The sequence below is a fragment of the Canis lupus genome, chromosome 1, assembly GCF_048164855.1.
Source record: "Canis lupus baileyi chromosome 1, mCanLup2.hap1, whole genome shotgun sequence".
In the NCBI taxonomy this organism is placed as follows: domain Eukaryota; kingdom Metazoa; phylum Chordata; class Mammalia; order Carnivora; family Canidae; genus Canis; species Canis lupus.
The window spans coordinates 75,198,842-75,217,487 of record NC_132838.1 but is presented as its reverse complement, the minus strand read 5'-3'; the positions used below and the strand labels follow the sequence as shown (position 1 = coordinate 75,217,487).

At 38.3% G+C, this 18,646-nt stretch overlaps 1 long non-coding RNA gene across 2 annotated transcripts in view; it reads right to left on the bottom strand.

Annotated features, from left to right (window-relative positions):
- Positions 1-12,820, bottom strand: part of LOC140619900 (uncharacterized) — a 67,940-nt gene extending 55,120 nt beyond the window's left edge. The window contains exons 1-3 of one of the 2 annotated variants that reach the window (XR_012019734.1): positions 12,277-12,820; positions 10,561-10,767; positions 5,491-6,894 (exon numbers count right to left, since the gene is read on the bottom strand). This is a non-coding gene — a long non-coding RNA (uncharacterized lncRNA). Of the gene's footprint in view, positions 1-5,490; positions 6,895-10,560; positions 10,768-12,276 lie in introns of those variants that run through there. The other variant, XR_012019702.1, reaches the window with a different exon arrangement.
- Between the last annotated feature and the right edge of the window lie 5,826 nt (positions 12,821-18,646).

Sequence of the window (18,646 nt, the reverse complement as noted above, 5' to 3'; positions counted from 1 at the left end):
ATGTGTGTTTATGTATGCATATATACCCATATGCATATGTCCTTAGAATTTTCACATCTGGAATAGAGAATTAGTCAATACTGTCAAACATAAATGTCTTTAAATTCAGACAAAGACATGTCTTACACTGTAATGATATAGGTAATATTTAATCAGAGTGTTTGACCTGTAAATAGTCTCAATAAGTATTATTTGGATGAATGAATTATTTGTTAAGCATTCTCTCTGATTAAAAAATAGAATTTTAATCTCTAAATATTTACCTTGCATTTATTCACTGGACTTTTAGTGTGATCAACAATATGTTAATCATAAGTAAAATATCCTAAAACCTTAATATGTGCAAATAAAAATATATTCTAAAATATGGGAAGAAAAGAAAGCTTTCTAAAAAATGATATTCAGATCTTCTTGAGAACTACTCTGAGGTTTAAATAATACACTGAATACTCAGGAAGAGGAAGCATAAAGTAGTCCACGTGTATTTAGACCTTGCACTAGTTCATGGAGTCCAATTAATCAGTCTTTCCAGCCTTAGGAATATATATATATATATATATATATATATATATATATATATATCCCATGTTTTCTGATTATCTTTCTTCTAAACGTTGTGCAGAAACACATTTTAAGTGTATTTAAGTGTATTCTCAGTGAGAAACCAAATTTCATAGTTTCAAGATAAACCTAAGAGCCCTAGACCCCAGGTCAGTGTTGACATATGCTGTTGCTGATCTCTGATAGACAAGATAAAGATAGTTTATATCTAAGTCTGACAACACAATAAACCATATATTTTTTCCTAGGGGCAATTTATTAAACAAGAACCACCATGATACAGAGAAGTCTTGTTTACTAATGAATGCTTTTATTCTTATCAGTGTTTTATCATATAGCAATAAAAGGTAGTATAAAAATAAGATAGCTAAGGATATGAGGTCCTCCTTTCAGAGATAATATTCCACAAAAGGTTTCACGCCTACCACTCAGACCAGGGCTGGATCACACTGAGTGAGCAGTTTCCATCTGGCAGGGGAGCTGAGTCCTGCAATGATAGAATGCTTCCTGTATCCAACACTTTCAAGACCTGTGTGGGCAATAGGCTTGGTGGGATAGCAGATCATCTGCTCAGGCAAGGCTTGAAACAAATAGCTGTACTGAAAGCTGAAATGGAACCTGTCTCATCAACGTGAAACAAAAACTTGTCAAGTAGGCACTTTGGGGTTCGGTTAATGGCACCGCACCTAGAGGCATTTATAGAAGACAGATTTCTCCTCTGCCCTTTGTCGGTGGCAAGTTGTATGTTAGACATTAGCTGTCATTGACTTGTTCACAGAGCTTATTCATTATTTTATACATACTGAACTCTTCAGGAAGTGTGTAGACATAGAAAATGCTCCAAAACTGCCCATCAAGGCCCTTACCAAGCTGATCTTTACCTGTGGAATATATCTTTATGGCTCCAATCCCACAGACCTCTCCTTCCTCTGAACCCTCAAATCATCTCCAATCTGAATCATTTGCATGATGTTCACTATTTACTGCTTCACACTGGGGTCAACAGTAGATTTCTAGTCACCCAGAGCCCCCAAGGAAGAGCCCCCAGACCTCACTTTGACAAGCTATAGTCACTCCTGATAGGATGAGGGACTTCCTGATAGGAAGCTTTGGCTTGAGAGAAGGGAAAGGGGTGTTAGCTGGTTCTGCTAGACTTGAGCCCTGGAGAAATGACCTGGGAAGCCTGAGGATGAAGCTAACACAGGGAGATAGTAGAGCCCAGCTGAGAGACAGAGAAACACTTGGACCTTGTGTCTTATGTTGAGTCTTAAATCTTTTAATGCCCAAAGTCAGCCTAAAACTTTCCAGTTATATTAGACAATAAATTCTTTTTTTTTTTAACCTAAGCCAATTTGAGTTGAATTTTCTTTAGATGGGACTTGTGATACTTAATTTTATGTGTCAGCTTGACTAGGCTAAGAGATCCTCAGATAAATGGTAAGAACATTTTTTTCTATGTGTGTTGGTGAGGATGTTTCCAGAAGAGATTAGCATTTGAACTGTCAGACTGAGTAAAGAAATGCAGGTAGGCATGATCTAATCCCAATCCATTGAAGACCAGCAGAGAACAAGAAAAGGTGGATGGAGGGTGAATTTGCTCTTTTTGTTTGAGCTAGGATGTCCATCTTCTACCCTTGGATGTTGAATATCCTCGTTCTCAGGCCTTCAGACCCAGACCAGGACTTACACCATCAGCCTCCATACTCAGACTGAATTACTCACCAGCTTACCTGGTTCTGCAGCTTGCAGAAGGCAGATAATGGGACTTCTTGGCCTCTATAATTATGAGAGCCAATTCCTATAATAAATCTCGTGTATATATGTATGTGTATATATGGATAGATAGGTAAGATAGGTTAGAGAGATAAAGAGATAGGTAAAGAACAGAGAGAGCAAGCTAGCAACAGAGTTAGAGATATATCCCATTGGTTCTGTTCTCTCTGGAGAACCTTGACTAAGGAAGTAAAACAATTCTAAGTGATACAAGTGTGCCATGTTTCATCAGTACAATTTCACCTTTTCCAAGAGAGGATCATGCTGAGTGCCGCCCCCCTCATAGCCTTAGTTTAATACAAAATATGTGGTAGTCACTAAAAAATGTCTCGCTTCATTAATTTTCTGAATTGTTCTATTTCATTTGATACTGAAACTAGAAAGGAAGCATAAATTCATTATGGCAATGGGGAACCCACTTTCTGATTCCAGGAAGTCTGATGCTCCCCAAGTAGGGCACTGGCTTCAAATTTGACACCCTGCCTAAAGCTGGTCACCACTACCTCATTACCTAGTTATTCAGAATTCACAATCCAAATGAAGATTGACTTAAAAGACTATATTTCTACTTTGAAATCAGTATTTTCTTTATATGTATTTGTGGTCAAATCCCCTGAACTCCAAAATAAAGACATATGGGAATATCTTATACAATTCTAGTCATATAGTCACTTCTTTCCACAGGTGGGGCAGTTATACATACAAATCTTTATGGATTTTCCCAGGTAATTTACTTCATGGAAGGTTGCCCTGTTAAATAATATATTTCCTCCAAATCCTAAGACTAGTCAACATGCAGATACTCTTTCCATAATTACATATGAAAAAGTTAATAAAAATATATAAAATGTGTATGTGTATACATATATGTGTATACATACTATCTAGCCACTGAGGTGACTACATGGTCAGCTTGGTCAGAAAAGCAACCCATTCACTTTGCTCCCACTCAAAATCCACTGGGGTATGGTGTATTATTAATCATTTTTCAGTTCTTCTGAAGCCGCAGTTCTTGCTGAATATAATCACTCTGGCTGAATATAACCTCTTTGTGAAATTTTTTTTTTAATTTTTATTTATTTATGATAGTCACAGAGAGAGAGAGAGGCAGAGACACAGGCAGAGGGAGAAGCAGGCTCCATGCACCGGGAGCCCGACGTGGGATTCGATCCCGGGTCTCCAGGATCGCGCCCTGGGCCAAAGGCAGGCGCCAAACCGCTGCGCCACCCAGGGATCCCTCTTTGTGAAATTTTTACACCTTTGGGCATTATCATTCACTCAACTGATGTTCATTGGTGCCTACCTTGTCATGAGGTTACAACAGTGAACAAAATAGTCAAAGTTCCAGCCCTCAGAGCATTTATATTCTCATAAACATGACAGGCAATATATAAACACACAAGTAAATGATTAAGATTGTTTCAAATAGGGTTAAGCATTTTGAATAGAATAAAACAGGATATATGAAAAAAGAATGGCTGGGAGGAATGAGGGAAATGTCACTAGGTGATCAGTTTCGAATTGTGATATGCTGTTTGCTCGTATCTGAAAATCTATGTATGTATGGGCTTTGCTTATCTTTTCTTTGCCTCTTTCAACAAAACCTTTCTCATGTCAGGGTAAGGGGTGGAGGACATTATCCATTTTATTAGAAATTACCTGCTCTCTCCTCTTTTTTTCCCCATAGTCCTTCCTTCCTTTTTTCCTTCTTTTCTTACTTTCCTTCCACTGAGAGAGATCGTTTTCTTCTTCCTTTGGAGGGCCTTCCAGGTGGTCCTGGTGCCTCTCTCTGGTATAACCTGAATTATACACTTGTCACTTCCATTTTTAAAGATACCCATTGCACCCAGTGATCAGCTCTTCCACACATGGGCAATACGTTTGGTAGTTGGCAGCCAGTGTCTAAAGACTACTGAGCTGGGCAAGAGGACAGAACTCCTAAGGTTCTAAGTGTGTATATATGTATATATATACACATCTTCTATCAAATATAGCCGCAGATGTGGTACAAGTGGTTAACCACTCATTCTGAAGTTATGGGATGAATGCCTCTCTTCAGACAAGACTCTAAGTGTGGGCTATCTGGAGCACCAGTGCCCTCTCATGGATGAGCTGTGAAGCATCTTCAAGGGAACATGCACAGCCTACTTTTCTCCAAGACTCTCAGCCACTGTCCTCCTTCTCCACAGAAGAGGAAGATCATGGTGGGGTGTCAAAAGAAGCTGACCTTGCTCACTCCTCTATTCCCTCCAAGAAAGGAACCTGTCCTTAGCAGGTGTCTCAGTCCTGAAATCACCATGTTTAAGTATCATTCTTAAATCTTCCATCCCAGCTAATTATGAATTTGCCTAAGACAATTAACTTTCAAGAATTATGAGTCCTCTACCAGATAGTGAGAAAGAATTTATGTAGCTCCTTCTTAACAGCAGACTTTGACCTTAAACAAAAGAAAAGGCCTCAGGAGCATGGGGCAACTCAGAATACTGGGAATGGTTTAGGAAGACAAGGTTCACCCTTATAATGATTTTGACTTATGAATCTAGTAGATTCATTATAAGATCTTAATTAATGTTCACAATAACTCTAAAATGCATGAACTATTATTATCCTGAGGTATTTTGCAGATGAGGAAATCAATCCTGACACTAAAGATCCTGGCATATGGTCAATATTCAATAGATTAGTCTTTCTTACTCTGCTATTTCACACAGCACAGTAGAAGGAAAATCTGCACAAAAGAAGTCACTCTCTCTTAATGTCTAATGAAATATAAATGGTGAAACGCATGATGGGAAAAGCAGAGTAGAGAGGAAAATATAATCAAACACTACCATTTCTTGAGTATGAGACCAATCTTATTTTTTTAATCCAATTTTTATTTTTGATTCAACCATTTAATAAAGATCTTAGGTTTCTTTTTTTTTTTTTTTTTTTTTTTTTTTTTTTTAATTTTTATTTTATTTTATGATAGTCACAGAGAGAGAGAGAGGCAGAGACATAGGCAGAGGGAGAAGCAGGCTCCATGCACCGGGAGCCTGATGTGGGATTCGATCCCGGGTCTCCAGGATCGCGCCCTGGGCCAAAGGCAGGCGCCAAACCGCTGCGCCACCCAGGGATCCCAGATCTTAGGTTTCTAATTAACAAGAAGCATGTATATCAAGAATTGTGGTATTTTTTAAGTGAAAGTTTACAGAGACTTTTCTTGATAAGAATGTTTTCTAAAGACATTACTCACTTTTTATCTAAACTTAAGCTAGCTCCTAACCCCCTCATGAAACAGTCATACATCTCATCAATATGACAGCCAATGCTTTTTATGCAATCTTGAAAAATGGGTAAACAGAAACCAGTATGTCCCTATAAAGTAAAAACTCTGGGTTTGCTGAAGGGCCAGAGGCCATGTCACACTAATGACAATGTTATTATTAACACTGCTATCATTATCTTCATTATTATTGGAGACTGAGGATATACATTGGCAGGAGGAGGTTTTTAATGGATTTTTGTAGGACCAGGAATGCCTAAGTTCAGGATAAGATAAGAGCCTCTGGATGGGTTTCTTCCTATATAGTTTAGAAGGTGTATTTTTTCTTCTTAAAGGGTGAGAGCCTGAGAAGTCAGCCATTTATTCCCATAAACATACTGGCTGTTTGGCAGGGGGAGCTTTCTTGGAAGTGTCCCAGTAGCAAAAGGAGAAGCCAATTTAGGATTAAAAAGTATAGTAGAAAATCTGCCTTATGAATAATTTATAGGATAATAACTGAGAGATGACCCAGGTATCTTTCTTGAGAGTCTTATTTTGAATGACAACACTTCCCTCAGAAGAATCCCTATAAGATGCCTGATGATTATGTTTTAGAGATACATAACTAGAGATTCTAAGCATTAAATTGCCCAAAATAACACAGAAAGTGATGGAGTTAGTCTGAACCCCCCATCAGAACCAATCCTAGTGCTCTTTCTACTATTCCCTGTTTCTCCCAGGTAGACCACCAAGACTCTGACCAAGTCTCACAGGCACAACCAACTACTGTTTACATTTTTTCTGCTTTACTGTTTAATACCTAGGCAGCAGTGAGACTTTTTGTTATCAGCCACATAGCTGAGCTATGTGTTCTATCTAATTGTATTCCACAATTCTCATCATTTTGTGGCCAGTGTGTAGATGGGGCCATCATTACGTGACCATTGACCATCCATCACAGTTAAAAAGTCTAATCAGTCTTAACTGGCACAAAATCAACTTACAAGTCTGTCTTGACTGGCACCAACATTTCACAAATGAGTCAAGTATTCGTTGATTCTTCTACAAAAAAACTCTTGCATAGGGCTCTGACTTTCATATCCAATAAATCAGAACTTCTTTAAGAGAGCCACCATGAAGATCAGAACCTCTAGTCCAGTTTATATCATTTGCCATAGCATGCTCACCATCCAAAGATTTATCCCATTCCAGTTGACTGGTTTGCTTCACTTTGTGAGAAAAAACATGCACCAGGAGATCTTAAGATGGCCACAGTGATGGTACTCCTTTCCATCTCTCTAGGCATTGGGAAGCTACTGAGGAATAAAACAGATATATTTCCTTTCTGCAAGAGTTTATACTATCAGTAGATAATGTTCATTTAGGCTTCACAATTATAGACTGTAAAGGACCCAGTTATTAATTCTATTAAGGTTTGTTGTTTTGTTTGTTTAATAAATCAGGTCTATATTTACAGTTAGGAACTCAATTTTTTATCTGTAGTGGGAAAATCATTTAACACAAACCTTGTTAAGAGCTTACCTAGTTAATGATGGCACACTAACGCTATATGAAATTTAGAGCTTTTTCCACACAAATTGGACCTATCTCTCTATCAATTAACCACATTTAATCTCTCCTCTTTCCTCTTTCTTTTACTGGCTGCCCACCTCTTTCCACTTCCTATTCAGGGTTAGTAAGTGAAAGAAAGCATGAACTACCATCTGTCAAGAACTCTGAGTTATAATTCTGAAGAAAGTGGTTGTGGGAAAGGAAGACCTCAATGTACTCCTCCACCCAACAGGACCATAGTTAACTGAGACATGGTTTTTGGCATTTCCTCTTATTTCACAACAATAAAGTAAGGAAGTATATATTTGAACATGTATTTGGTATCTCAACAGAAAGCTCCTTATCTCCCCCTCAGCTGCCTGCCAAGCCCCAGAGGATTTCAGGGTCAATGATTATCATCTCTCCATTCAGACACTTTGACATCTGTGAATATGTTGACCTTGAAGATTGGACCAAGTCATTCCTAACAGATGTTAATTTGATTGCTCAGTTCTGACCTCAAGTGAGGTCTGGCTTTTGTCTTCATCACTATATTAAGATAGTGATAACCTCCCTGAAGTCATAAAAATGCCTTGATAAGCCTTATCGATCCTGGATTTGAAATTGAACAGATAACCCAAGTGTATTATGGTAAACTTTTAACCTACTCTCTAAGACATATGTCCACCAAGGCAGAGACAAGAGTTCATGATTTTTGTTTCATAAAGGCTTCTCCCTCATTTGTTTTTATATTAATAATTACTGCTTTAAAATTAACACAATCCACCCTGTCCACTTTGCATTTATTTTTGTGAGCCTCTGATAAGAGTAAGGATCATTATCATCAGGAAGTCATTGAAAATCCTCCTCTAAGAAAAAGCATTATGAAAAAATTGGAAGACAATAGTGAGACATTAAAAATTGTGATATTCTACCTTCATACAAGTTCTGTAGATTTCAGTCCCATGTTAGAGATGATAGCTCTCTATATGTGTAGCTGAAGACACTGAGGTCTCTGGAAATAAAGCTATCTCTTACTGTTGTGTCCTAAGAAAAGAGCATGACTTGGAAGTCAGACTAGGTTCAAATACTAGCTCCACAACTTCCAAGCTGGATGTTCTTGGGAATATTACTAGACAGAGTTGAGTATGAATTTTGTAATAGGTAAGATGAGAAAATATGTACCTTTGTTATTAGGATTCAAGATACCCCTTCCTTCCATACAAATCATGAAGAGACACTGAAACCCAAGTTTCTTTGTTATCCACACCCTTAAACTTTAACTAATAAATTAACTATATATTAATGACACATTTTCTGCTGTGAGAAGCTTCCTAAACTGAGGTAGAGATACTACTGGTCAAATGCTTCCAAACTGGCAGACACAGGGCTTAAGTAGGAAAATAAAACATCAAACAGTCACTAAACTATCTAACTGCCCCAGAACAGGAAAATTGTGTGCCTTAGAGACCTGGAACAGATGGACTAAGGTTAGGAATTTGGTTGAGGTGGTAGGGAAAGAGATCTGTATATAGTCAAGTAGGGAAGGTAGGAGCAAGATCTAGAAGGTTCTAGAAGAAGCCACTGACAGTTCTAAACCAAAACAATCCTTGGGCTAGGCCTCCAGCAGCTTTATGTCTGCCAGCCTCTGGATTATTATTTTTTTTTTAATTTTTTTTTTAATTTTTATTTATCTATGATAGTCACAGAGAGAGAGAGAGAGAGGCAGAGACACAGGCAGAGGGAGAAGCAGGCTCCATGCACCGGGAGCCCGACGTGGGATTCGATCCCGGGTCTCCAGGATCGCGCCCTGGGCCAAAGGCAGGCGCCAAACCACTGCGCCACCCAGGGATCCCCAGCCTCTGGATTATTAAATGCACAGTGTTGCCAAAGGTTTCTGGAGGGGGGAATCCCTCCAGAAAGACAACTACATTCCAAGGCAACTGAGTTGACCTTCAACTCTCCCTTCCTGTTTGCTGATGGAATTCTTTTAAACTTGAGTGGAATACTTTTCATCCCATAATTACAGCTAAAAGGCTTAAATTTCACAAGCTTATTTCAGACAAGGTGTTGATGAATAGGAGTTCCAGTCAAAATATAATCAACCAATCAGCAAGTGTCAGTGACTGGTTATCAGATCTTTTTTTGCTGTGAAAGAGGAAAGAGGTGAAGGGAGCAAGACGCTGGTCAGCTAAAAGGAGATAAAAGGTCATATTACCAGAAGAAAAGCTCATGGAAAAGAAGTTTTATGTCACAGTTTTGTCTGAGAGAAGGCTGATGGCAGCCGGGTGGGGGTAATAGAAGCTGACCAAGCTCCAAGGTTGGTTTAGGGATATTGTGGGGTTAGGGATTTGTTTTGGCTTGGTTTAGTCAGGCTCTGCAGGTACCATAAATCTGTTGCAAAGATTTATGAACTACTTTTCCTTTGGTGATATTTATTGTTCACAGCACTAGTTGTCTTCTTATGGAAAATAAAAAGCTACTAATAGACTGATAGCATAGGTACTGGAAGGGAGACTCCAACCCCTACCAGATGCCTCACCTCTCCCTGCATCCTATTCCCTCTCTGGTTACCCAGACCAGTCAGCCATCCCATCATTAAGTCAGGTATGCAGAGGGCCAGTCAGTCAGACATTCAGTCACACATTCATTCAGTCAGTCATTCAGCCTATCAGTACATCAGACAGGCAACAGTCCATGTGGAATATCTAATCTTCCTAACTAATCACCTATTTTGAACTCTATTCATTTCTTATACCAATTAATACACCCTCTGGTGCAGATTTCAATAAGGATATTTAAAATGCTAACCACCCCTAAAGTGTTGTTTGGCTACTTCTAATGGTGGCTAGTCTTCCAAGTCACAGACCAGATTTCACTCAACACTGCATATATTGACTCTAAATTGTTTCAAAAGAAAATTACCATGGAGACAATACACTTGTCCATCAATAGTTAAATAAATTATGGTATACTTCTAGGATAAAATAAAATACTGTACAGCTCTAGGAAATAATGAGGACATATACACAAACAGCTATGGAAAAAATGGAATGCTCTTTAGCATTTTTGAAAAGTGAAAATGGATGAGCATAGGATGCTGTATATAACAAGCCTTCCCTTGAGTGAATAAAAGAATTTATATCCTGTGTATATGCACAAATATCTCTAGAAAAATATGCAAACACTAGATTTTACTGATTAGGTGCCAGTATTAGGTAATTTGAAAGTACTGGGATGGAAAAGTGGTATTTCAATATTTGCTCTTTGTACTATTTCTAAAATAAGTTCAGTATAAAAGATTAAAACATTAATAGTCTTTTCATACACTACAGAACAGTTTTTTGATATAGGTATATCTCAGGAAATATTCACATATTTATTCATTCGGTTGATGAAGACGGAAGCCACCAACACCCCTCATGCCTCACCTGTGAGGAGTGACACTTCTGACACTCTTTGTAAAGCTGTCCTTAGCTTGGTGCTGCTCTTCAGTCTCCATGGCTGCACATGCTCTGGCTTTGCACCTGTTCCCACCAATTAGGTCCCCTACCCATAGGCCACAAAGGCCCTCTGGTCCTTGGCACTGGGCGTGTCTGTGTGAGCTCAGTGGCTCTGTCTTCTGCCTCATTCACATCCTGAAGAAAGTACACAAGAAGTTAACAAGGAATAATATGCAATTCTTTTCTCCACAGTTAAAGGTGAATTCCTTAAGCACCCTAAACAAAATATACTCAGCAAAAGCCAAAAACAATAACAAGAGCTGTATTCTTAAAAACACTTAACAATTCACTGAGATTTTTGTTGGTATCATTCTACTGCCCTTAAATTAATTTCAAGGGAAAACTGGTGAACTTTTGTCCTCCAGGAAGTTTTTCTTTATTGTCCTACCTCCTTGTCCTTCTCCCTCCAACTTCTTTCATTCCTTCCCAATCAAAACACCACTAACAACACCCCCTGCTAATCGCTATTTTGCTGTCAGGCCTAAATGGGTCAAGACTCCAATCACTAGTGAAACAAAAGGCAGTGTGTTTGGCTTAGATCTGGGAATGTACAAACTGCTTGTCTAACTACGAGTTTTCATATGCTAATACATTATAGGGAAGCATTCCTGCTGGGCGGGAGGCCACTGACTCAGGGTAGACCCAGTTTTCAAGAAGGCAACGGATAGGGTAGGGTAAGCGGACTCTCCTCACTTTTATAAACCTGCAGCTTCCAGGACTTACTGACACAGAGATAGCTTTGATGTGATGCACAGGATATTTTTAAAAATTTTTAATTAGTAACTGATCCCTCCAACATTTGGAGGTTTCACAAAAATCTAGATCTAACATCCCTTTGTGACACAATTGGCCAGCCAAGACCTGAATCCCTCCTCACAGCATTTGTCTGAGCTGAGTAATGACTGCACCTTTAATTAAGGCATGGTCTCCATTTCAACAAGGTGCCAGGTGCTAGGCTGTTCTGGAGGTATCTATTGCTGAGTGACAGATTGCCTCCCAAAAGTCAGTTGTTTAAAACAATCATTTAATTTTGCTCCTAATTTTGTAGTTACAGGTAGGGGTTGGCCAGGCTGTGGTAATCTGAAGGTTTGATTGGGCTGGAGATCCAAGATTGCCATTTCCAGGGCTCCAGTGGATGCAGGTGATGGTGCCTGGAGGACTGTAGATTGGAGTACCAATAGGTAGCCTCTTTAGCACGGCGACTGAAGGGAGGGAGAAGAGACTTCTCACATACTGGCCTCTTCCCCTGCAATGAGTCCTAGAGAACCAGGCAGAGCAGCATGGTCTTACAACCTAGTCTCAGAATCATTCTGTTGGCTGAAACATTCATAAGCTCATCCAGATTCATGTTGGAGGGAAACAGACTCCACCTCTCACTGTGAGATGTGCCAGAGAACTTAAGTCTCACTTACTTGATCTGTTTTGTAGATCCCACCTCCACCCCTGGGGCCTGAATGAATCATTGATAAAAACACATCTTCCTCTTCCCTTCCTGTCCCTGCTTTCTCTGCTCTCCCTCGAAGCAGGCAGGGGACAGTATTTACTGAGTACCACCCATATGCCATTCCTTATCTTACAAATATTTGTAGAGCACTTATCTTGTGCCAGACACTTTCCATACATTTTCTCAAATTTAATACTCACAGCAGCACTGTGTGGTTGATATTATCCCCATTTTGCAGATGAGAAAACTAAAGTTCAAAAATCAGATATTTTGAATGGGATTGTTGTACAGCTTCAAAAGGGTTGACCCAGGATTCTAAATGAGCTGTTGCAGTGTGTCACATGCCAAGAGGGATTATAATTTTTTGCTTTGGTCCCTGAACAATATCTCTACAAATACATGGTGATGTACTGCATGTCTGGTCTGAATAATAAATTGTCCTCATGTGCACAAATTCTCTGGATCATGTCTCAGTGGAAATAATGCACAAGGTCTCTCCATCAAAGGGCAAGTGTCTGAAAATTCACAGATCCTTGTGTTTTTCAGCGTACCCTGGAAAAAAAAAATCAACATTTCTTATATGAGAATCTCCTCTCATCCCCCCCAAAAAATAAATAAAGTATTTGAGCCTCCAGTCACAGGCTCTAGAATGCAGGCACATGCACAGATTCATGCAGTGGGCTGCTTCTCATTTTCCTTCATATTTTGGGTGGCTGGGAATAGATAAGCAATGAATCAAAGAAGGAGAGATATAAGAGAGGGGTAGTGAGCTAGGGGGATACTAAATACCTGTACTCTCAGAATAATAAGATCCTGAGCAGAAGTATGGAAGACTATAGCCAATTTTTTTTTTCCAAGTAAGCTCCACTCCCGGCATGGAGCCCAATGTAAGATTTGAACTCATGACTTGGGCTGAGATCTGGAGTCAGCTGCTTAACTGAGTCACCTAGGCACCCCAGAATATGCTAAGATTCTAAGGGGACCAGCATTTCTATGTTCTTACACAGGGCCCAGATTTCACTGGTTTGTTGTCTGGTTTGAGATTTTCCAAGCCCACCTAAGTCTCCTCTCTTACCAGTTAGTTCTCTTTCTTCTTTCCAGTAATACTGTTTCTTGGCATGAGTAGGAAGGCTACTCTGTTCCCAATAACACAGGAGCCAAGGAGAGAATGAGAATTAATATTTACTAAGACCCGGCTAGTGCTGGGCATCTGGCACAGCATGATGTTTATTGCAAGTCCCAAGTGTAGGAAATATCAGTTCCATTTTTATTTTCCTTTTTCTTTTCTTTCCTTCTTTTTTTTTTTTTTTTTTGACATACAATGTGATATATTGGTTTCAGGTGTATAACATAATTATTTGTATATATTGTCAAATGATCACTATAATAAGTCTAGTTAACATCCATCACCACATATAGTTACAACTTTTTTTTCTTGCGAGGAGAAGTTTTCAGATGTATTCTCTTGATCCATCTCTTGATGGCATGGACTTACATGAAGAGAAAAAATTAATAGCAGTCACTTTTGGAAGTGATCTACCACAGTATGTATCATGCATTAATATTCTTTTAGGTCATTTTAAGTTTTCTGAGGACAAGAGATTTATTGAAATTTTTAAAACTTTTACTGTGAAAATAATACATGAACAGAAAAAATTCTTACCAACTATAATGGTATCAAAGGAAAGGTTATAAAATAAAAAGTAAACTTCCTTCCTAATCCCACCTCCCACTTCTGGGTTCTTCTTAAGTTTCTCTTTGCCTGTCTCCTTTTTACATCATATACATACATGTAAACTATATTTTTCCAAATATCATTTTTAATATTATATTCCTAAAGGCCTGTCTTATCTGCCCCCATCAATCACTGTGCAAAGATGGGCACCTTTTAGTTTTCAGTTGCTTCTTGAGAAATATTAACTTTCAATCCATTAGAATACTTGTTCTTGGCAAACATTAAGTGTCAAATTCATGTTGACTAAATGGAACTGAATTCATACAGACTCTCACAAACATACATTATGTTGTCCTTAAAATCTTCTTTTTTGTGCCTTTATTCATCACTTTATCCCTCATTTTAATTCCTTTTGGCCTTCCAAACATTTTTTTAAATACAGTAAAATATCATTAAATATGAGAAAAGATAAAGGACAACATGAAATAATGACTAGTCCAAATTATAAAATAATTACCATGAACTGAAGGACTGCACTTCTTTATACAAACTATGCAAACAAAAAATTAACAAAATTTGGAAAACCCAAGACTGATACAGCCAGTTGCTTTCATGAAAAGGTCAAAGTCATTTGAAATTAGCATATCAATTATTTGTATTCACATGGGTGCATGAAAGTCTTGAAAATAAATTCAATCATTTATTGAGCACAGACCATGTATTCATTGTTGTCTGAAATGTGAGATGACCATGATAGAGCCATGGCCTTAGAAGAGTCCACTGTTCAAAGAAGGAGACTGATACAGAAATGAAGAGTACAAGGGAATGACTATGGGAGCTGGTTGAGAGAGAGCAGTGCTAGAGGGGCACCTGTACATATCCTCAGAAAATGATTATTATGGTACCATTGTTAAATCTCACCTGGGCACAGAGTTTATTGTAGATTGTTCATCCTGAAATCTGACTATGCATATTCCTTTTTAAATATTTTTAGAAAATGCAGGGAAGGCAAATTTAGGGCCAAGGTAACTCTTAAAAAAAAATCACACACCCCATAAATGGGTGACAGGCACTAAGGAAGGCACTTGATGGGATGAGCACTGGGTGTTGTACTATATGTTGGCAAATTGAATTTAAATATTTTTTAAAAATAGTGATACTTGAAAAAAATCACACACCCCAAATCAGCCATATTCAAAAGGATATCATTTTTTTACAGCATAAGGAATATAGTCAATGGTATCGTAATAGTGTTGCATGGTGACAGATAGTAGCTACACTTAGGGTGACGTATAATGTAGACTTGCTGAATCATTATATTGTGCACCTGAAACCAATGTAACTTTGTGTGCACTTCACTTAAAAAAAAACTTCACTTAAAAAAAACTTCACTTCACTTAAAAAAAAATAACAAAATAAAATTTAAAAGGATACCAATTTTCATGATACATATGAAGATAGTCTATCAATTTCCAGTAATCATGAAGAATCATTCTTTACTATCTCTGGGATCTGAAAGTACTGGACACTGTCATATGCAGCCTCTGAATTCTTCACTTTCTGACTGCTATCTTTTTTTTTTTTTATGACTGCTATCTTTAATACCCTAAAAGAATCTCTGACAGACGATTGGTACACCAAATATAGTGCTGACATGGCACAAAATCTTTAAAAATGCATCTCTTGTCAAGGTTTTCTGGAAGACAATCCAGGTCAAAGGCACATTGCCTGAAACCCAAGGTTATCTACCTTATTATTCAAGTGGGAGGTACGGAAGTGGGGAGAGGATGGAATGTTGAGAAAGAAATCAATTAGAAACAGATTTTTGTTCTCAGAGTACTGTAGAAAGCACGAACATCCCTCTAGTCCTTTGTCTTTTTAGACATGACATCTCCTCCATTAGATGCTCACCTTGTTGTCATTCTTTTTATTTCAACATTCCTGAACAGGACAGCTGTGCTGTGCTTGTAAAACCTCACCATGGAAAAAGAATACGGGAGAACAAGAAGAGCTGAACTGAGGCACAATGAAACAGTAGGAACAACTCGTCTTTGGTGTCCTTTTTGTCCTTTCCAATGCCTTCCATACCCACCTGTCTCAAGATGGGTGCCCCCAAAAGCAGACCTTGAGACCAGAGTACAGTACAAGTAGTTTATTTAGGAGGTGAAAAGCTCTCTTAAAGGAATAGGGCAACCAGAAAGGAAATATTATCAAGCAAATTAGCACTAGGACAACCAAGGCTCAACCCAGCAAGGATCCTTATAAAGAGTATAGAACTTCTCATTCACCTTCTCATTCCATCCATCATGGACTGGGCTGTTCCCAGAGGCAATAACTGCCTAGCTTTTTTGGTCTCCCTATTTGAGGCCAAGAGAAAGCCCTCACATGGAGAGTTGCTAGTTTATAGTAGGAGGTTGTGGGAATGCCCTAGAAATAGTGCCAAGGTTATATGGGCAGGATACAGACAGAATCCATTGCACCATCTCATTTTTTTATTTGCTCAGCATTCCAAATTCTGTTCTCTCCATGTCTTTCTCTCCTTCTCCCAGCATTTTAAAGTTAGATGTCTTTTCTTCTGTAGGGGGAAAAGTGTACAGTAGGTGGTGAGTAAAAGAACAGTTGAGCATGTAGTGATATTAAAAAATCTGAATAAGAATTATTTTGATGAGATTTAGGTTACAGGGGAGGGTTCCTACAGAATGGATGGGACTTCGGGGGAAAATTCTTGTCTTGTATTTGTACTAAATAATTGCTTTTATTAACAATAATGACTAATGGGAATGATACATTGAGACTTGTTTCTTCTTGTCTCCTTATACTACAGACCAATATTTGCCTAATGTCCCAGGTAAGAAAAGAAAAATCAGTAAATTTATATGCTGTGTTTTGCTTAAGCCTTCTACTCCCAAAGCAAATTTTTTCATGAATAACTTAAATTGAACTGGGCCCCCATGTGGGCCAGTCTTGTGATGGCATCTTATTAAAAGAAACAGTTGGTTCCTATCACCAGACAAAAGGTAACTCAAACACTTGAAATCTTTATCTAGTCTATTAGACTTTATGCACAGAAAACCATTTTTTACAATTTTCTCTCCCCATCTCTCTGTCTTCTCAGTATTGTTTTCAGGAACCATAGCTATTCCCCCCAATTTTTTCCCCACTCATCACTTTCTACCCCTTAAAATTCTTCTACTTTCAATCCCCACGACTTGTGTCTCTCCCCTAACTCCTGCCCTTTTTTAGGGTACAGTCTACTAAGACTATTTATCATCTTTAGGTCTTTTGTTGTTGTTCTTTTTTCCATTGCATGTAATCTCTACAACAAACCCTATCCAGAAGCATCTATTCTTCCCTCTAGGAGCCATAGTGAGATATGTGTGTGCTGGGAAAGGGGGAAGATGTAATGTATGGAGTGATAAATGTCGTGAATACTGACTTAAATACTTAAATACTGTAACAATTCTGCTCTTGCTTTACTCTATCTATCAACATATAATTACCTGTATCTATCTGTCTTTCAGAAAAGGACGAAAATGAACAGAAGTAGAGGGTTTCTTGTTTCCTCTTGCCTTCTACTTTCACTTTTTCTTTGTTTTTGCCAGCTACCACTTCCACCTTATGACTTTTGACTAGCCAATAAACTGTAAGACTTGCATAAACAGTTCTTAGGAAATATTATTTTTGGTGGTTATTAAGAAGGAGCACAAAATAGGGATGATTCCCAGCTCTGAGTTTTGGTAAAGTTGCAAATTGCTGCCTAAGCCAAAATGGCAAAGATAGGGACTTGACTTCACTAATCCTGTGAAACTTGCCCCTACTTCCACTAGGGAGTCACCAGGTATTCATTCAGGTGCTCCCTGAAATAAGGAATCCACTGGACAAAGCCCTACCAATTTTTATTTGAGCCCCTTAAAATCATTTTCTTTTGACTTTATCTATACATACAATATGTATGTGCACATATCCATATAATGTGTGGGAAAACAAATTAAGTTATAAAGCACTTTCATATTCATTATACTTACACAATACCAACCACTTTATGAGGTGAATATGGGTATGAATTATTTTCTTCATTCTATAAGTGAGCAAATTATAGTTCAGAGGAGTTAGATGGGTTGGCTCAAAGTCACACAACTTGTTACTATATATTCAAACCTGGGCTGCTAAGTCTCCTGCATTTCTTTTTTTTTTAATATTTTATTTATTTATTCATGAGAGACACACAGAGAGAGAGGCAGAGACACAGGCAGAGGGAGAAGCAGGCTCCATGCAGGAAGCCCAACGTGGGACTTGATCCTGGGTCTCCAGGGTCAGGCCCTGGACTGAAGGTGGCGCTAAACTGCTGAGCCACCCAGGGCCGCCCATCTCCTGCATTTCACTACAGTATATCTTAACATTCCATGATACTTTTGAGGATTCTCAAAGGACTTTGCCACTCCTTATCCTCCACATCAAGGAGTACCTTAAAATCCAGGACAAAGTGAGGACAATCCAGTGTCTTAGAATCAACAGTCAAATTCTGGGTTAGGCTATATGTGTGTAATGGTGATTACGTTTGTGTTTTCATGAATTGTGATCATATGTAATCTTTTCTAATTGTAGAAAAGTAGAAATTGCAGAAAATTGCAAAGAAGACAAGAATCATCTTTGATTTAAATAAATTTCATAATCACTGTCAACAGTCAATGTGTACCTTTCATAAACATATATATTCTTGAATTTTAACACTTGATATCAGAACAAGACATAGAAACTACAGGAAAGAACGATGATAAGCCAATTTCATTCATGAACAGCAACACAAAATTCTAACCAAAAATATTATCAATCTGAATTGCACCATTTATAAATGAGATCATATACACTGTGACTAAATTTATTTACTCCAGAAA